The 22,549-nt window shown below is 35.6% G+C and overlaps 1 pseudogene; it reads right to left on the bottom strand.

The window, feature by feature from the left end:
* Positions 1-377: 377 nt before the first annotated feature.
* LOC109102507 lies at positions 378-22,308 on the bottom strand (annotated as a pseudogene).
* Positions 22,309-22,549: the final 241 nt, after the last annotated feature.

The raw sequence follows: 22,549 nt of genomic DNA, 5'->3' as shown, positions 1-22,549 counted from the left end.
CTAATATTCTGCTAAACTGGCCCGGGGGTTCACAATTGCACATGCTAAACACACAGGGTGAGTTTACAATAACGTGATTCTTTTCTCAGTCGGATCAGCGACTTATCATACTCTTTTCCAGCCTTTTTCACCTGGTCTTTATTTGCTAGAACCCATTCTGGCCCAGATCCGGCCCAACAATCACTTTTCCCCATGATTGCCGCTTTCGGGTGTAGAACTGGATTACAGGCAAGGGGCACAAATAACATGCCAGTTATCACCCTGATGTCTCTCCAAAACAGGTTTTAAATTGGTGCCATACACCAATCCAACGTTCTCCCAACCCACACAATAAGAAGTACTCCATTATTGCTGTCTGGCTCTCTCTTTCCTTAAAGAGGATCAGCCATTTATTTGGTCCATTTTGGTCTACTTTCTCTTTCTTTTCCAGCCTTTTCACCTTCTGCTAACTTTTCGGCCAAAATCCCTCCAATTCCAGCTTCCTTTTTTGTCTTTGCTTCGAGTGCAGTTCAAGTTTTGGTGTACGGGCGTGAAGGTTTTAGTAGTAACTTCCTAGGTGGGGAGGCACATGTGTACTGGTGTGACGCGGCATGCTGGGATTGGGATAAATCCCTCCTGTCTGAGAGCTCCAGTATGGGTTGGTGTGCCCAAAGAAATTGGAGGATGTGACGGGCATAGAGGGAGGATGGGGCGATTAACGAAGTTGACCTTCTGCTGGCCTGGTGAGCGTGGTAGCTTGGCACGTAGGGCAGAGTGGCGGTTGGGTATTTGTACATGGTGGACTCGGTGGGATGGGTGGGGAGGCTCTGGTGTGATTGGGCAGGGCTTGAGCGATGCCGTGGAAGTCAAACTTGTAGGCGTAGCGCTTGCCGTGCACTTTGGTCATGATGTTTTTGTCGTAGTAGTAGCGCAGGGCGCGGCTCAGTTTGTCATAGTTCATGTTGGGCTTGCTCTTTTGGCTCGCCCCAGCGCGACGCGCTACTTCGTCGGGGTCCGTCATCTTGAACTCTCCGTTGGTCCCTTCCCAGGTGATGCAGCCGGCGTTGGCGCTGTCCGAGAGGAGCTCGAGCAGGAACTGCCACAGCTGGATCTGACCTGAACCTGGACAAACACACAGACAGAGTTTTACTAGAGTCTAACAATAAAGCCTCATGGTGCTGGCAACACCAAGGTCATGGGTTCGATTCCCAGGATAAGTGATAAACTGATAAAATACATACTTTAAATACAATGCATGAAGCTTTGGATAAAAATATCTGCCAAATGCATAAATGCATAAATGTAAAATGTAAATATCACTACCAATTTTGTAATTATATATATATATATATATATATATATATATATATATATATATATTTTTTTTTTTTTTTTTTTTTTTTTTTTTTTGCTGATATTAGATATATATATACTAGTAATTTCTGAGCAGTGTTTATTATAATTTATATACTATTATAGTTTTTTTTTTTTTACTGATATACTATTATAGTTTTTTTTTAAATGATTTTAATTTGAATTAGTTTATATATATATATATATATATATATATATATATATATATATATATATATATATATATATATATATATATATATATATATATTATTTATTTATTTATTTGCCATTACAATATTCCATATTTATCTTTTTTTTGTGCTGTTTTTGTAATTTTTATTAGTTTTTTTATGTCTAGTACTTATTATTATTTCAGTTTATTATTATTATTATTATTATTATTATTATTATTATTATTTAATAGTACTTCAAGGTAAACTAAAATAAAATGAGATGCCTGGTCAACCAGCTGAAATAATCTTTTTTTTTTTTTTTTTTTTTTTTTTTTCTTTAGTTTAACGTAACATTTATTTATATTATTTCAAATGTTGATTTTTTTATAGGTTTTAATTTAAGTTTATTAATGAACCAATTTTTTTTTTCAGTGTAGATGTAGATTTCATTTGCAGTGATTTAACTAACAACAAAAGTAATTTTTAACAAATATGGATATCCATTTTTATAAATGATGAGTGCCTAAATTCACATTTAAAATAATTGATTTCATTGTTTTGTGTCTTTTAGTTTATTTAGACCGAATATTATAAAACAGAAATAGTATAGAATCAACCAGTTATTAATTAATGGCCATATCATGAAAAAACCTGATCTTTTTAATTAAATATTAATATTTTAATATAAAAAGTCACTACATTTAAAAGGTTTTTCTAAAATACACTGTAGCTTAAAAATAGCAAGATTTCATGTTGTTACCTGGGTTGGCAAGTCGACTGCTAGTGGGTCCTAATATCTGGTAAGGATCTGAAAGGAGATATAAATTCATCTTGATGTGACCTTTGAACTGGACATATGCCACAATTTAAAAGTAGCTGAACTGGTCTTTCCAAATGCGTACATATGACATGTTTTTGAATGCATGCGTGTGCTCGTGGCAGAGCGCTGCTGCTTACCGGGCTGAGGCCGAGCCTGTTCAGTGTTCTTGGACACGTTCTGAGAGACCACTGTAGGAGAGCCTGAGAAATGGAAAGAAAGAGCGCCACAGCAAGAAAGAGACAGAGAAAAAAAGCTAAGCACATTCGTCTGGGCGAGCAGACGCACAAGTCTTCATCCAAAGAAAACACGGGCAATAGCTGGCCCAACTGCTAAGCACTTAATGGGCCTCTTCAGTGTCCCTAAACTAAAGACCGGCCATCAGCTGACGCGCAGTATTACTGTCCAGATTAAAGCCTCAGAATCAAACACACTGTCTGACCACTTAAATCAAGACTCCAGATGGACGTCTGTCACTCACCTTTGCCGCTGAGCATGTTGTTTGACCAGCCTGCCCTCCGTACAGCATCATAAGACGCATCTGGAGAGAAGAGAAAAGAATATGAGGGACTTTGGTAACCTGCTACTGTTTTTCCAAAAGCTCAGTATGCCTTTGGAAAATGTGTTAATGTTCCTGAGACGTTTTATTTGGACTGATTATAGTGGTTTATATCCCACTCAAAGTCCTCGTTCATATTCATTTTTTTTTTCTTTTTTAAGACACTCTTCCAAACTGTCTGTGTGTGTATGAAACAATGAAGATGCTCTACATCTGCATACTCAAACACACATACAAACAAAAATAAACAAAGAAAAAATAAACACAAAAAAACCAATAATAAATAATAACATGATTGCACAATAACCTTTTTGGATGTAAGAACAAAATGATCGTAAGACTGTGTCTGTTTTCAGAGATCTCACAGAAACACAGATTGGAAGCACATTTTGAGCACTAAGGTACATAACAGATGAAACTAATATAATAATAATAATAATAATAATAATAATAATAATAATAATAATAATAATTGCAAACATTTTGTAAAAAAAAATAAAAAAAAGATATTATTTTAATCCAGTGCTGTTGTGGTACAGAGCAGGTTTATTATCGTTAAAACTGAAACCTTAAAAAATATATATATATATATATACTGAAACTTAATCAAAGAAACTTATTATAGAAAATATGTTAATAAAATATAATTCATAATATTACCAAAAACTATACTATTATATCAATTATAATTACATAACACTGGCACTGAGTTGCAAGTTATTCTATTTTAGTTCCATTATTATTATTATTATTGAAACTACATATTATTTTTACTCTGTTTTTATTTATTTTAATAATAGTTTTTCATATTTTAGCTATTAATATATATATATTTTTTTTTGTACGAACCAATCAAAATAATTTTAAACAAAAAAATAAAAAACTAATGAACAAATATAATGTTGAACAACTGTATTAAAATGTCTTTTAAAATGGCAAACTGAGAATGTGTGCTTCCTCTATTGGTGTTTTTTTTTTTTTTTTAAATACCAACTCTGGAAAGGCAACACTGTATCAGTATCCAAGGCAAATGGCCAGAGTCTCCTTCATTCTCAAACATACTCTTAAAACATTCCCATCATGCCTTGCAGCACTGCAGTGATCCCTCTTTCACGAACGGAAATTAACCAATGACTGGCACGAATCAAGTCTCTATATGCCCTAGATGGACGTTTGGCCTTGGTTACGAAGTGAGTGTTTCCTCTAGGGCTTACAGGGGCTCTGTGTATGACCATATGAGAACGTAAGCGACCGAATCAGATCAAACCGCTAGAGACGGCCAAAAAATGTTGGCCCAATGCTAGCATACTGAAATTATGTCTTTGAAAGTAACCTTTGTGGGATGATTGTCCTTAGAGTTAAAGCTTAAGGACACAACTCCACCTGAACGGAGCCAAAGCGTTTGCAATCGTGACATAACACCGCCCTCTTCTGGTCACTGTAATGGAAATCTCATCCAAGCTTTGGGTGGAACTATGAGGCATTAACCTCTGAAGACAAAGAAAATGTTTGGTTTGGAAAGTGCTGATAAAACTACATGGCCCACGTTTCAAAATCGTAACAGGATCTGCAGCCAGCGTTTCGCAGCAAAAGCAGAATCCAAGAGAAAGGAAGATGATAATCTCTGAAAGCAGAGAGCGACAAACACCACTCCACTTCCACTCACCCAATCCACAGTCCGACCCGACTTAAAAGACAAAACAAAAACACTACACAACATACTCTACAAATAAAATACTCAACACATCACAAAATAAAATAATCTCATATGTGATCTGAGGCTTTTTAACATTATCCAGATCAAAGGAATCACCAAAAATGATAAAGAAAATGAATAAATGTATCAATAAAATAAATGAATGAATAAATAAATAGACAGATATACAGATAGATGGATGGATGGATAGATAGATAGATAGATAGATAGATAGATAGATAGATAGATAGATAGATAGATAGATAGATCTATCATTCTTTGTCCTCAAACAGTCACTCTTTCCCTCTAACGGTCTTCCATCCTTCAGTCTCTCAGTGTCTGTCAGACTTGATCTGGAGCCGGAGAGAAGAGAAAACGAGAGAGAAAAAGAGAGAGAGAGTCCTGAGAGAGTAACGTTTCCTGCCTGCCGAGTCTCTCACACAACCTCTCTTTGTTTTACTGGCCTTTTTTTCCCTCGTTTTTCATCCCCCTCCACCATAAAAAAAACACACAGCAGCCAGGAGAGAAGAAGAAGGGTCACAAAGCGATGAAGAGAACAGAGAGAGATGGAGAGCAGACGCTGCACATCATCGGAATTCACAAAGAAAACAGCGGCGGTGGCCGTCGCTACTGTCTGATAGAGCGAGGAGAAAGATGGATGGATACGACTGCCAGATCTTCGCTTTCAGATCTGAAATCCGGAGGAGCGGCGAGGCCCGTGTTTCTAATTCAATCACATCACAGTTCAACTGCGAAACCGGCGACCGGTTCTGATTCAGGGCCATAAATTTAGATTTGCTTCACTAATGCATGCTTTAGAATAGTGCGTTATTCTCTGCTATGAATAAAAGGGAATGCAGTGTTTGATTGCAGAAGGTGTACGAGGCAGCGAGAAGAGAGTTTAGTGTTGTTGGTGTGCTGTGTTTGGGTGTGGCGTCTCCTCAAGAGACCAGACTGCTGCTCTCTAGTCAAAACAAGACTCTCGCCCAGCCAGCCGTCTAGACTAGCTCAGCTTTTAAAAAATCCAATGCATGTGGCCATTTTTAACCAAACCAGCATCTATAATGCGATTCAACTTTTTGTCCAAGTGGCTGTTTATAAAGGACGCACTCTTGCATTCATGCTTAACAGGATAGAAGAGAGAACGCAGTGCAGCTCACAGGCTCTGTTCCAGAAATCTAGTGAGTTGCCCTGCTCTCTATGCCCTACAGACAGTTTCATTCTAAGTCAGCATCCCAAATGAAATGAAACCTCAGAAAGATTGTTAAAAGGAAAAATGGTACTGTAATTAAAATATTTTTTTTTTCTGTATTTTCTGTATATATATATATATAGTCTGGGAGAAATATATATATATACTTTATATTTATATATATATATATATATATATATATATATATACTGTATATAGTCTATAGATATACTTTTAGACTTTTTAGGTAAATGTTAATTTATTCAGACAGGACACTTTGCATTTTTTTTTTCTTCAAAAAGTGACAATAAAAAACTTCAACTTTCTTTTCATCAAGAAATCCTTAAAAAAGTATAAGTTTCCTCGAAAATATAAAGCAGCACAACTGTGTTCAACATTGATAATAATCAGAAATGTTTCTTGAGCAGCAAATCAGCATATTAGAATGATTTCTGAAGATCATGTGACACTGAAGACTGGAGTAATGATGCTGAAAATTCAGCTTTGATCACAGGAATAAATTAAATTTTAACATATATTCACATAGAAAACAACTATTTTAAATTGTAATAATATTTCACAATTTTACTATTTTTTTTCTGTATTTTTGATCAAATAAATGCAACCTGTGTGAGCAGAAGAGACTTTAAAATATTTAAAAAAATCTTACTGAACCTACGTTTTTGAATGTTAGTGTGAAAATTTGAATATATATATATATATATATATATATATATATATATTTAAATATATTCATATATAAACATAAAAAAATATACAATTAAGCACACACTGTTTTCTTAGAAGACAAACATAATCCAAATAAGGTATCTGAAAAGGCAACATAATCATGCTTGACTACCTTTTGGAACAGGCTTTGCATCTGCAGTGCACTTATGAAGCCTTAAAATACTCACTGAGTTTGAAACTGGGCCATTTAGGACACTAAACAGAAGACCAGTACTTAAGATCAGTGTAATATGGCATTTACTGCTCTAAGTGGAGTATTAATCTGGATTAATCTTTAACTACCCGTGAGAAATTGGCTCAGAAAAAAAATGGCCTGAGATGAAAGGCCAAGTGAAAATAAATCCAGCCCATAAATCTGGCTATCAAACGTTTAATCTTCTGCTGATAAATGGAGACCTGTTCAATGGCCAATTTTTTGACGAGTTTATCATTTTTATGCCTTGGATTAAATGGACACCTCCAGGGAAGGTTTATGGATCACTAAATTTCAAATTCAGAGATATTTAAGCATTGTAGAAAGGACGCTCAAGAAGTTTTCTCATGAAACACTGTCACTTAGTGCTCTGATTGACAGCTGTGAGAAGAGGGTCAGAGGTCTCACAACCGTCTCAGCATTATCTTATCTTCAAGCTCACTGTACTAATGACCCTAATATGTGTATAGAACAGGTGGTCTGTCTTCTGGCTTTTATCAGGCCAGCCGGTCCTCTCTGTTATTGCAGCCCACTGCTTTCTGAAGAGGGAAAGCCCAAAGTGGACCGTTCTCCAGAGAGACTGTCAAATGTTTACTGAAATGGTTTATGGAAACCGATTTCCTTGATGAGTTTGAGAGTCTGATTTCATTTGGATGTGTATCTTGTGTTATCATTGGAAAGTACACAAGTAAATTACGTAAATGAGTCACAGCAATCGTTGTCTATATCTCTGTGGTCATGTAAATCTGACGATCAATGGCGCATAAACCATCTAAAAACCTTGGGGGACACAGTTATAAAATAGCTTTTGTATACATTTTAAAATAGTAGTTTTTTTTTTTCATGAATATGAATAATTTGGTGTAATGTATTTAATATCTAATTAGTATGCTAAGAACTGTTTAAAATAAATTGTCTGTCATAGGTTTTAGTATTTTATTGGTTTTATTTAATGTTGTAGTTAATTACTTTATTTATTTTATGTTTTTGCTTCATGTTTTAGTATTTTATATTAGATGTATGTGTGTGTGTGTGTGTGTGTGTGTGTGTGTGTATATATATATATATATAGTATGTGATGTTGAAATTTCTGATTATGTAACACTTTGAACAGCATTTTATGTCTGAAAGGTGCATTATAAAGTTGATTATTATTATTATTATTATTTAGAATCCTACATGATTTGCTGCAGATGCAACAGTAGGCTTTTGTTTTATTTGATTATTTATTAATAATATAAATGCTCATATTAATTAAATAATTATTGCTTTAAAATAAATTATTTAAACATATATTTTATTATTTTATAATATATTTATATTTATTTTTATAAAGCTATAAAAGCTATAAAATAATTGATTATCATTATTTATTTATTTATTTATTTATTTATTAATTTATTTATTTATCTATTTTTATTTTATAAATGGTTATTTATTACTGATTTATAAGTGTCGGGGACATGTAAAATGATTGCTATGTCCCTGCTGACAATTCAGCAACAATCCAATATCCACAAAAATCCAAAGCTGCCCACCAAAAAAAAAAAAGTACATTATTTTGCAAATTTGTTGTGTTGGGTTGTTGTGGTTATATATGCAGCTGTTAATGCAAAGACCTTCTAACTGCAATACACAGGCATTATTGCAGTTAATTTCCATATCACATCCTCAAGCATGATTTGAGATGTTTCAAAGAGCATATTATGAACTACCTTTTTTATCATTTTGTACTGTTCATTCAAAAAACATCATAATTTAGAATTAATAGGCTATTTTCTTTCCTGTTTTGACCCCCCTCATCAGAACACTCTTTTTGAATAGACGTGGCGGATTGTGCATTCTTTGTAAACGAATCTGCGGTCAAATGAAGTCAACAAAGGACCGAACTTCATCCACTCTTTCCTAACGCTGAGATCAGAAGGAAGCGTTTTTACACAGCTTGGAGCTGTACAGCGTCTTGTCGTTTTCAGAGTGTCTTTATCTTGCCTCTCTCGTTATTCGCACTACATGCAGGACTCGGTGGGCGGGGCTAAACAGGCAGCGCTGTAGAAGCAGGCGCTGAACGTCTTCTGCGGAGGCCTCATTATTAAGTCATAAAGTGACATATTCCACAACCTATCGTTTTGATATAAACTGTTTTTTAGACTAACTAGAAAGTTTTGAGTTCTGAAACTTACAGGATGTTTATAGTACAATGACCTCTTAAATGTCAAAAGATCAAGGGAATTTTGATTTCTCAGTTCTTGACCCCTTTAAACATTTCATTTTTATTTAATTTCACTTTCTATTGACACAAACAAAAAATCATGCTGGGGTAAACTAAAAATGTTATTATACTGTATACCTTTGCAATGCTCTTATGCTATAAAATCAGTCTAGGTAACGTCCGCACGTACAAAAGCACCCTAAATCACTGTTATTATGGCACACGTGTCTTCCATTAACATCTCTGTTCAGTTCTGCTGTATTGTTCACAGAGACACCTGTCTCTCTACTCTTTCTCTCTGTGTGTTCATGTCTCACTCTTTCCTGCACGTGGCTTTTGTCTTGCTAATTGTCTCTCTGCTCTGTGAGCCTCTGCTGTCCATGCTCAGGTTTAAACTGAATGGTTGACACTTTTTATTTGTGGCAAACAAAGACAGCACCTGCTGGATGCCTCGCCTCGGCCTGGAGCCCTGCTCTGATACACACTAGAAAAAGATGGAAAGAGGGGACGGGGCCAACTAAACACTCTGTAATGCCATTATTTTTGATGAAATGATAAGACTCACTTCCTCATGTCATATCCATATGCATTGTTCACCTAATGGGCCTTTTGTGCATCAAAATTATCAATCTATGGATGGAACCATAAGGATTTCCAGTGAAAATGGGATTATTGCAATTGTATTCACATAACAAATTAAAATATTGTTGGAGCAAGACAATATATATATATATAAACTCTTTTTTTTTTGAGGACAATCAGTGTGTCATACCGTCTTTGGCAGCCAAGCGAGGAGACTGGTCAGTATGAGATGGTGTGTTGTATGATATGGATGAACTGCCTGCAACAAACATAAAAAAAATGAACAAAATAAAAAAAGGATCTTAGAATAATAGAGGTCTAATAAATTCAGTGAGGTACATATATATATATATATATATATATATAGATATATATAGATACAGAGACAGACAGACAGATATATAGATAGATAGATAGATAGATAGATAGATAGATATAGATATAATATATATATAGATAGATAAATAGACAGAAAAAAAGATCACTTTTAATATGTAATATTACTAAATAATAATATCATATAATAAGCTTGTATTCTATTCTATTTTAAACTCTAAAAAAATGTTGAGTTGTTTCAACCCCATTTTGGGTCAAATATGGACTAACCCAACTTTTGGGTTAAAATTTATTAAAAAATAAATAAATAAATAAATAACCCAACAGCTGAGTTAGTCCATATTTGACCCAAAGTTGGGTTGAAACAACCCAGAATTATTTATATTTTTATATATTTATTATTATTATTTTTTTAGTGTTTATGAATTTTCTGCTGTTGCATAAACAACAATTTTAGCATTTGCAATTTTGGCCATGAAATTTGTACCTATTGAACTTTGTTTGAATTGCTTGAATCACACAAAAGAGTGCATCTTTTATAACAAGGCACTTCATCACACATCGACCATTCATTTCTCTTCACACAAGCTGCTCAGTTTTGTCATTACAATCCAAACACAATCTAGACTTTGCACAGAGAGAGGCATTCATGTGCAGTCAGAGAGCGTTTTCAGTGAGCCGTCCCTGAAGCGCTCTCTTAATTTTAGCTGCTTTAACTCATAAATCAGCGCAAAGGAAAACAGAAGGAAAATTGCACTAGCAAAACACAAGTCTTCCTACTATGGATGGAGGGCTGATGGTTATAGCGGTGGGATTTCAGCGGATGCTAAAGGAGGGATTCTTTGTTTTTCTGAATGAGGAAAGGGAAGGGATGACGTTTGGAATTCTTGTGATCTTTGATCAGCTCAGGGAAGATAGCAGGGTGTTTTATCATACATGTGTTTAGGTATGTTTTATGGGGGAGGAGAGAGCATCGAACACATATTTTAACCTCCAGGCCCTTAAAAGCCCCGAAGCGATGCCGTTGGGGCCACAGAACAGGGCAGTCTTTGTGTGGGGTGTGATCCCTTCACAGCAATCAAAGACTGCTGTTCACATACAAAAATACCCCCCCACACATCCATGCAGAAGAGAGAGAGAAACTTGTATAGAAAAACGAATGGGAAAACAACACAGGGCTGAACTGAAGGGAAGTTCTGTATTACATCTTTGTACATGTGCTTATGTTTTTATGATCCATGTCGCTCCCCTGATGGATTTGAATTTCAATCTATGTATTTATACGGAACGAACAAAATCACTCAGACATCTATTCTTTGTCTGTAAACCTTTTTAAAAACTTTCAAACACAAATTTTGCTTTTCAAAAATTAGTCAAGTTCTTTTTTTATCAATTTTTACAATCAAATTCTACAATTCTGTATCTAATTTTTTACTACAATTCAAATTTGAATCAAATTGAATTAACTTTCAAATGAATTCATAATTCAGACTAGATCTTTGCATTAGTGCTCATAACCCACAGATCCACCTCCCTGCTCCCTTTTAGCCATGAGCTGCAAACTGACTACAACAGTGTCTACAGATGTGCTCAGATTACATACACAGGATTAATCCTGGACTTCTGAGCTGCTTTATAAATTATGACTCAGTCTTACAGAAGCTGTACAGTAGAACTGTAGATCCACTGAAAGATCCACAGTACAAGGAAGGTGCTGAAACACCCAACATCAGCGATAATCCACCACAAATGGAGGACAGAGCAATAAAAGCTTGTGGGGAAGGGCGAGATATCAATCCACCACTCTGAACTCTCACAAACACCAAACATTCTAACAACAACTAAAGCAATATAAAACTTTCAATCTATCTATCATTATAAACTGTCAGTATGTGGCCATTTATGTATGGAATCTAAAACTTTCAAACCAGCAAAATGACACATTTTAATTTTAAATTAGTGAATTAATTTCTTAGGACTTTAGTTCATATTCACTTCTTTGGATTGCTTCAGACCAAATTTTGGAACTGAATTAGACTTTTAAAAGCATTCTTAATTCAGTTCTAAATGGTGCACAAGCCTGCCATGAATATCATGAGGATTTCATGCCATTAAAAACCCAATAGTTTTTAAAAAAGCTATTTTTCCAGGAATTTTAGCCTTATAATGAGGTAATGAGACTTTATGTTTTATTACAACCACCAGACAGTTTTTATTTTATTTAATTTTTTTTTACTTGAAGCACTAAACATAAAATAAAATTAATTGAATTCAGAAACTGGAAACAGTTCATCACAGAAGAAGAGTGTCCCATCACCAACTGTACTGGTGTGAGTATAGATACATACAGTGACTCTGTGAGAGTAAGCACTTTTCTGTGCATATCCAAACTAAATCCAAACTGAAACAATAACACACACACACACCTTTCCAGTCTGTACAGTGTGTGCATGTTGAGATAAAGGCAGCAGTTCAGCTCTGCTCCACTCCTGCAATGAAATTCCAACAAATTCTCAAATTGCAGCCAAATTGAAAGCACATTGGTGAGTGGGCGGCAATCACTAATAAAATCTGAATAACTGACCAACAGCAAAGTCAAAACAAAACCTCCTCCAGCACCATTGAGCTGCAGCATCACCAGACACGTTCACATTCATCAGCTCTGCATCAACGGCTTGTTCTGATGCATGTATCTGTGTCCTGTATGAGTCCCCAGCTCTGCTGTGTATAAGACTAACCACACGGAGGAATGTTAATCAGAAGCTACGTAAACATCGCAGCATGTACACAGATGTGTATGAAATGATTACGCTGCAGACTGTCACAGAGGTGGATGAGTGTGTGTGTGTGTGTGTGTGTGTGTGTGTGTGTGTGTGTGTGCGAGAATAAATAGATCATCTTTGGTTTCAAACCCTATTGTGGAGTGCTGTGATTGTGTTTGTGTTTGTTGTGTTGTGAGAAGAAAGAGATCATCTTTGGTTTCAAACCCTGAGCCCAGGGGCTCAAAATAAATCCCTCCGGTAACCATATGGACCTACACATGTACATAGATGTAAACTACATGACACATGGTCCTCTTAAAGAGACCCCCATTCTGTCATCATTTACTTATCCTCATGCTGTAGTTTATATTTTGAAGAATGTTTACATTTTTTTCTCATCAATATGACTAATATTTCTAATGGGCCATTTAATGTTATTTTACAGTAAAACACTTTTAAATGTCCTTTTAAATGTAAATGTACACATTGTTTGATTTATTGAAATTACACTTTTTTTTTCTTTTTCTTTTTTAAGATAGGGTTTTGTTTTTGTGCTCTTTAAATTAATAAAACTGCATATTTTTAGATTCATGTCTGTTATCATAACAGTGTTTTATATTTGTGTGTATGACACTATGTGCACGTCTATATATTAGTATTTACCTCAGCTTGTAGAAAAGCTGAACTTTTGTTCTTTACTACCTGCCTTTTTAATTGAGGTCGTTGTCAGTATATTATAAAAGTAAAAATATATAGTTTTGTAATTTGGTATATTACCATATTTCAATTAATTATTCAGTAATGTATAAATTATATATATATATATATATATATATATAATATATATATATATATATATTATATATATATTATTTTTTTAACAATTTTTTTTTTTACAGTGAACAATAAAATTCAGTGGGGTCCAATGGGTTGCTTTGGACCTGTGTTTTAGATCACTGACTAAATTTATGAAAAAAAAAAAAAAAAAAAATGAAAAAAAACCTTTTTGAAAATACCTCCTTCTGTGTTTCAGAGAAGAATAAAAAGTAGTTAAATGATATGAGGGTGAGTAAATGATTTTTGTTGGGGTGAACTAGGTCTATTCGTTTAAAAACAGGTAAAAGAAACGCAAAGGTTTTTTTTTCTTTTTCTTTTTTTTTGGCTGAGAGTAAGTAGCCTCTGGTAGATGGGACCATCTCTCTTATTATTATTTGATTTTGACTCGGGACATGTTCCAAGGCAATACAAATGGTGGAGCGGAGGATTACGAACCATTTCTTCTGTTTCCAAAACACACAGGCCAAATCAAAGAAAGAGCGGAAGGCAGATCCACAATGCCCCGGCGCGTAAGCTCTGGCTCAGTCCCGGGGCAATCCTCCCTAATGAAAACTCCAAAACCAAGTTCTCTTCAAAAAAAAAAAAAAAAAAAAAAACACCTGACAGCACGCAGACAGGCTGGGCTCTGCCCTACAACTCACAATGGCTCTCTGTTATACTCCGAGTCTGTATGCAGGCCCACAGCCTGGCCACCAGCACAAAACCGTTGACACCCACGGAATAAAGTTCCCATTACCTCACAGCAGAATCCATCACTATTTTTTAAGGAGGACTGTTTTAACCGCTGTTGGGACTCCACCCACCTCAGTAGCGGGCTGCTGTCATAATGTTTAGATGGGCCAGCTGCTCTCGCCATCCCAGCAAATTGCATCTAAAAGCAACCCTTCGGAGAACGCATAGCTTTGTTTATCGATGCAATTCTCATGCAAACAATTCGCACACAGTGTCCTCCCGACATTTCGCTTATAGATGGCACTGATGTTTTAAAGTGGATGAGTGGACTCGAAGCTGTGGGATTCTTGCCAAAACATGCGGGGAAATAACATAAGAAATCCTTTGGAAGAGAAATGGGGCAAGATGCCTCTGTTGTAAATTAGGGATAAACTTTCCCGTGCTGTGTGTAGGCAGGGGCCTCGCTGGCCGTCTCCTGAGGCCATGCACCTGGGCTTCATCTCTCTAAGTCTGGGGCCGAGAGCGCTCAGGAGGACGGGATGGTTGCTGAAATTCAGAATCATTGTGACTCTGCCAAACCAAATGTGTCCAGTAAAAGTCAAGCAGGTGGAGCGAGACAGGAGCCCTCCCTACTAAAGCGATCGAGTGAAATAAAAGGGAGCGTAATGTGCAAACTATTAAAAAAATATGTTATAAAATATTGCTGTAAACTTGATCTCCGTGTGGTTTGAGTGACTGTGCCACGGCGTGGCAGAAAACAATGACAGCAGCCATGTGGAATAAACTAGGCTCCATTTCTTGCATGGATAGTCATGCATTAAACAGTTACAATTACTTCCAAACGTTTTACTGTTGTGGTACAATTATTACAAGCTTTTCTAAATAGTTTGGGAACTATTTATTGGTCAGTTGCTTGGCACCTCATAAATAGTCATAAAGAAAATATAAACACTGCTCTAAAACATCTTCAGAGTGTGAGATTAGTTATTTTATTATTTTCTATGTCTTATACACTCTCAGAAAAAAAAAGGTACAAAAGCTGTCACTGTAACAGTATACTTTTTTCAAAAGGTACACCTTTGTACCTTATTTACCCCCAAAATTAGCATTTTTTTTGTCCCTAACAGGTACATATTAGTAAATAAATGGAGGATTATTTTATTTTTGCACCATTTCTTTTCTGAGAGTGTAACAAAAATAGTAAAATATTAGGGTTGCAATATATTCTGACATCATAAAGCATCACATAGAAAAACAGTGTGCTACACGTTTGTAGGCAAGAGAATGGCAGCAATAGTCAAAGACTAAAAGAGCCAATCTCAAACGAAAACAAAGAGGTGGTGGACTTACTTTCCCTGAGGTAATTGAGATGTGAGAGCAGGACCTCCGTGTTGTAGATGCTGGTAAGTCTCAGGAAGTCCTCTTTGCTCATCTTACAAAGTTCTTTTCCATCTGTGTTGTGGAACATGGCTGTGTCGATCTCCTGAAGACCATACTCTTTAATGGCCCAGTCTAACCATTGCCGCACATGGTCTGGAGACCAGAGAGAAGGGTCTGAAAAGGAAATAAAGACAAGTTTAGAATCAGGGATTAGATAGCAAGCAAGCAGCTTTCATTGGTTTAGGTGTGAAAAATTACTCCAGTATCACCATTACCAATAAAGCAGTGAGAGGATCTTTTGCTGTCATTTACAGAAACCTTTCAGAGATAGAAAGTAATTATTTCTGCTCTATTAGTGGCTCCAAATGGAATTCCAAAAATAATGACTGTTCCAAACCCCCAAAGATCATGCATTATTATTATTTTTTTATAGTATCTTGTTTTCTCCAGCAACTTTTATTAAGTTCAGGTCATCATTAAGGTCTTGGAAAATGAATCACAATCTCAAGAAAATAATTGTTCAGGTTGTTGGCATTCTTATGTTTAGAAACTGTATTTTAACAGTTCATTTTGGTGCAGCTTTCACACCTTCAAGGTATAATTCATCCAAAAATACAAATTCTATCATCATTTACTCACTCTACTGAAACCTGTTGATGGTAGCCAATGACTTTCACAGTATGAAAAAAAATACTATGGAAGTAAATGGCTATATATATATATATATATATATATATATATATATATATATATATATATATATTATATATATAATATATTTTTATTTGGAGCATGTTTCAAAAGAAAATACTATTTCAGTCTTTCCACTTTAAATTATCTCTTTTAATATAATGTGTTAGTTTCAAAAGAAAATACTATTTCAGTCTTTCCACTTTAAATTATCTCTTTTAATATAATGTGTTACTTGCTATTTCTTTGCAATTAACTGTGAAATTTAATAGCAATTTCTGAAAGTATTCAGGTATGTATTTATTTATTTAATCAGTGCATTAAAGCTGTGTGACCTGTAAATGCAGCATTCAGCACACAGTCATGTGAATACCTGCTGGGACGATAACTCTCCTCTCATTGGTTGTCATGTTTGGGGGCGGAGCACACTTCTCATCCATGTAGCCAGTATAGTTCATCTGTGATGTGTCGGTCCCACCCACCATTTTATTGCATTTACCCACACTACAGTCCACTGGGGACTCTCTGCTAGAAAGAGACCCGGGAGAGAGAGAAAATACACAAATTGCTTACTAATGCTTATTTCAGAAAGAACAACTCACCAATACAGAACACTGGCAACAAATGAGAGTTTTAAGCCATACCTGGAGCCATTGATGTGGTCATACTCTCGTTTGACATGAACCCGGCCGGGCTGGCTGATCCACTCCTGCTGAGGGGGGATAGGGTTGATCTTGTGAGGCTGACCGTAGTCCTGTGCGCCAGATGCAGTCATGTCTGTTTTGGGTAAGGGAGCAGCAGCAGCGTACGGAGGCTCAAACAGAGACTGGTCTTCACTCACCACTGACAGCGCCTCCTGGAGGAGTGAACGGTGGAAACTGTATCACTGTTTCTCATTAAAGCACAGAGCCAATGATAAATGACTTTCAGTTCATCATGTGAAACCAGAATTAAGCAAAACAAATTGTAAATTGTTTTTAGCTGAAAGGCAGAATCGCAGATGCTGGGTGCAAATGAAGCAGTGCAATTGATTGCTTACACATTGCTACACCACTGCTACGGAAACGGGAAAACGGCTTGAAGTCAACACGAAATTCAACACATTTTACTTAATTTGACATATTGCATGTGAAACTGAATATTCAATTTAAAAAACAATTTTAAAAATTATTTTTCCATTGAATTTGTTGAAGGTGAGGAGTTAAAAACGGGGATTTGGGATGTCAGCAGAAAGGAAAATTGGTTAAGAGGTAGAATTATTGTGTTTTGATAAAAGATTATGATTTTTTTTTTTTCTTGGAATACTGTGCACCTAAAATCGATTTATTCAGTAACATTATGTATCAGGTGGTTTTAAGAAAATACTACTACTACAACAAATTTAAAATAAATAAATAAATAGCACATTTCACAATTAAATACAAAAAAATAACAATAATAATAATAATAATAATAATAATAATAATAATGGTGCATAATAATAATATAGCAAATAACAAAATTAAATAAAAAAAAATTCACAAATTGCCAGTAAATTTAAAATAAATAAATAAATAAATAAATAAATAGCAAATTTCACAATTAAATACCAATAAATGCCCTTGTTTTCATTAAAAAAGACTGAAATATTATTTTCTTGTAAAACATACTCCAATAATCTTTTTTTTTATTTATAATTTATCAGCTCTTTCCATGACCCTGGTGTTGCAAGCACCATGATCTAATGTTAGAGCTACAGGAAAGAACAAACATAAACAAACACACACAAATAAATATATACATACAACAAATTAAATAGAAACAATTTTCATTAAAAAAACAAGAATGAAATAGAAACAATTTTCATTCAGAAATGGCTAAAAAAGTAACAAATGAAATATGAACAGTTTTATTTACCATTTCGAGGAAAAAATAGTCATTAAGCTTCACTCTGACGGTTAAACTTTAAGAAGCATTTCAAAACATGATTTTCAATAAGTAATAAACTTATTGTACTTCATTTCAGTTCATTTCATTTCATATTTCCATGTGATATTCAGTAAGAAAACAAACAAGTAGAGCAGGTCTTGCTTTTATCCTGTGGGAATTACCAAGCAGAATGAAGTCATGATGTTGAATTTAAAAGAAAGAGGGATTTGTGATGTCAGTAAAAAGTAAAGTCATTTAGGAGCTGAAGTTATTGTGTTTTGGTAAAATATAGGCTCTAATCCCCCGCCCCTCCCCAGTTTTCCCACAATAAGACCAGCATGTTGACTTCAACAGTTTCATCATTGAGAAAATAATAATACTAATAGTTAACTTATAACAACCGTTACAAATAGAAACCATTAACTTCGCATTGATCACTAAACCTTTTGTTTTGGAGAAGCATTTCAAGATGTGACTCTCAATTGGTACAAGATTTCTTAGTCTTGTTCATGACTCATATGTGACCCTGGAGCACAAAAGCAGTCTTAAGTCTCTGGGGTATATTTGTAGCAACAGTCAACAATACATAGTATGGGTCAAAATTATAGATTTTTCTTTTATACCAAAAATCATTAGGACATTAAGTAAAGATCATGTTCCATGAAGATATTTTGTAAATTTACTTCTGTAAATATATCAAAACTTCATTTTTGATTAGTGATATGCATTGCTAAGAACTTTAAAGGCGATTTTCAAATAGTTGTATCTCTGACAAATATTGTCCTATCATAACAAACCAGATATCAATGGAAAACTTATTTATTCAGCTTTTAGATGATGTATAAATATCTCTTTTTTTTTTAAATTGACCCTTATGACTGGTTTTGTGGTCCAGGGTCATATAGATGAGACAGAACAGAGGCAGACAGATCTGTCCAGGGTCACTTCTACATTAGCTCTCATTGCAGGCGCTCAGCTGGGGTGATGTAGTTTTATTAAAGAAAACAAACGCGGCAGACGGGCCCCTCTGGAGAAAGCAGCATCTACACGTGCATGTGATCGTCTCCATTCACATCTCAGTCAAACCTTTCTTTCGCTTTTCTAAAACTTGAACCAATCGCCTTGATTTCCAGCAGTTATAAACCTCTGTGAAACATTCACTGAACTTTATACTCAATAAATGCATAGATTCACAAACAAAAACAAGGCATTGAACGATGTTAATTGTTGAGTGAGTTTAGAACTTTGATACTGTTTGATACCAAAGGAATGATTCCTCCTTTGCATGTTTTTTATAGAAATATACTTTTCATAAAGAATACAGCATCCAAATATCAAACTGAGTGTGTTAGACAATTCATACTGCTGTTTTTACAGATTAGATGTTAATGACAAAGGGGATCATGGGACACTCTCTTAGCTATTCGTTTTCCCTCTTTGGCTTTTGAACTTTGGTGACAGTCGTCATCAATTTGATCAGCGTCCCGCGGACAGTATCGGGGCGACCCACAGCAGCAGCCTGTGGCATGATAAGTATGGCAGGGCTAAGGAATGCCTTCACGGTGCCAGATAAGACCAGAGCTGCTATTATGACTGTTACACGTTACTTACACGCAGACATATCAGCCTCCACCATATAATTCATGATTGGCAGTCAGTCGTTCCCAAGATTACAGAGGGTTGTAAAAATAGGAAAATCTAATTCCACACTCATGCTCATATATACGTACAGACAGGCCTGTCAAAAGGCGAAATTCCTTAATCTCTATGAAACAGAGAGCTAGGCAATGGTCAGCTTACAAGTGCAAGCTTCTTGTTACAATGAGGTTAAAATACTCACAAAGGTGCTATTTTTCTTAGGCTATAAATTGGCCGTGCCAGCATGGCTGGCTTAAACCATCCAGAACCACAGGCTGTAGATTTATGGTGAGGTACGCCAACAACTGAACACACTGCATAAATAATACATTATGCTACCGTATGTTATGATTCTCACTGGAAAAGCAATTTTGAAAAATTTCATATTAGAAATTTAACAGCCAACTTCATCATCACTGCTCGTCCCTCAGAGGATGCATCATTCAGTCGGGATGCACGGACCCCATTAAGCACAGTGCTATTTTATACAGAGCGCATTCCTGTCTTTTGTTTCAGGAGGAAAAGGAAACCTGACAGGAAACCAGACTGTGTGGAACAGGAAATACCCATGGACTGAGACGCCCTCGTCATCGTCGACTAAAGTGTACAGTTAAAACTTGATCAAGAGAGCTATATGTGTCAATTTTCATCAAAATAACACAAATTCCTCTATACATTAATGCTACAGTAAATACAGTACACTTATAAAAACTAATTGATGACTGTTTTTGAAAACTGTTTTGGGTTGCGCTTTATTTTTCATACACTATGTTCTTACATTAAACTTTAAAGTTAGTCTTAGGGTCATACAAAATAATAAATAAACAATAAAGATCAAAAGTGAATCTCTCAAAACAGAAGATAAGGGTTTACAGAACAAGGGTTATTATTTGTAACAGTAATACAAATATGATTTTTTTTTAACAGCCAATCACAAATACAAATATAATTTATTTATCTATTTATTTATTTATTTAACAGCCAATCACAACAGTACTGATCATATTATAATTACAAACACTAGATTTGTATTCTTAATACCATAAAGTACACAAGGATTTTATGCTCTTTGCATAACATTTTGCTGCATTAAAATCATTCTTAATCTAACACAAGCAACACCAGTACAACCCAAAACAATACACACAAAAACATACAAACAAACACAAACACAAACATAAATACACAAAACATATACCACACCCAAAACCACTTATATGACCGCAAAATAAGGAGTGTTTGAATCTGCAGCCCTCCCTTCCTGACAAGAGTCAACAATCAATCAGTGATCGTTACCTTATTTGATGCTCAGAAACATTTTATTCAAATTGATAGCTGTTTTAATCAGAGATTGGATATGCGGATTATTTTTACTATTATGATTTTAAATATAAAACTATCGAGAATGCACAGAGTAACGGTGTGGACCACACACAACTAATTCTTCTAAGTAGAGCGCGTTTCCTCAAGTGTTAACAACCCATTCCAAAGTACTGTATAGCAATTATTATTAGTTATCAGAAGAAGGGAGTTATGTGGAGTAACATTTTATTGTGGGTGGGCTCGGCTTTTGAACTATATGAATGGTTGGAAAACCTCGGCACGGTGCCACTCCAATTGCGCAGCCACATCTCCAGCCTAAAGCTTTATGATTTATATAAACCACTGCACTGCATTCACACACACACACACGCGCCACGGTATACTGAAAACACAAAGCAGCCTCGTCGAGCACTGGACTTTCGCTATTCTAATCCTAAAAACGAAACGTTTGAGTTTTTTCTTGGTGAAACAGCTCAACTCCATCACAAACAGCGGGTCTAGCCCGTGCGTTTTTACGAGCGTCCGAGTGTGTGTAGAATCCATCTGAACGCTCGTATCCTCCGCGATAGTTTTCAACTTTCAACAAAAGTTTCGACGAAAAGGAAAAGGAAACTTGGAGAGAGAGAGAGAGAGAGAGAGAGAGAGAGAGAGAGAGAGAGAGGAGGAAAAGCGCAGCTCGGAGCGCCTGAAAAGTCCCAGACAGGCAGAACTACAGGCGTCTTAGAAAGAAAGATCAGAAAGATCCCTCTCCTCATCTCTTACCTTAATAGTTCCGTCCATTTTGCGCAATTTTCAGTGGAGCCCGACAATATTCCAAACATGACACGCGTCTGAATTAATTCCAGCCCCCGATATGTGGCGGAGAGACAGAGACCGTTTCGCCGGATGGTTTTTTTCCTCTAAAATTGGGAAGTGAAGTCACTGCGCTTGAGAAGGAAGCCGTGTATGTGTGTGTGCATGTGTGTATGTGTGTGTCACTGGCCCTGCCTTCATTACGGCACCCAAAGCAGGATATTTGTCCCGAGAAGATAAGACACCAAAACAATAGTGTTTCTTTCCTTTGTACATGTTTTTGCCTGGAAATATTTACAGAACGCCTGCCAGCTCTCTACATTTGTTGCGCTTTTCCCGACATTAAAGTACGCGGCTTGGTAGAAATTGCATTAACACATCGAATGTATGTTAATATTAATAATAATAATAATACACCTCGAATAACAAATTAGACGAAGCTGACAAAACAAACAAAAAAACTATAACAACTATAAATCGTATCGTCTTTTACATTAATACGGGTTTATAGCATACGAGATCGAATAAACATCTAAACTATAAAATTAATGTCATAATATTAGGATCCGTGCTCCGCTATAAAGAAGGGGCGAACTGGATCTACCTATGGTGAAGTGATGAATGTGACGAGCCTGTCCGAACTTCTTTCGCTGCAAAAATGGGTTTCCATTAATAAAACCGAAGCCCGCAGCGCCGAGTTTGTCT

This window comes from Cyprinus carpio, chromosome A18 (assembly GCF_018340385.1).
Source record: "Cyprinus carpio isolate SPL01 chromosome A18, ASM1834038v1, whole genome shotgun sequence".
In the NCBI taxonomy this organism is placed as follows: Eukaryota; Metazoa; Chordata; class Actinopteri; order Cypriniformes; family Cyprinidae; genus Cyprinus; species Cyprinus carpio.
Note: the sequence above shows the minus strand (reverse complement) of the source record. Positions and strands in the feature narration are given on the sequence as shown.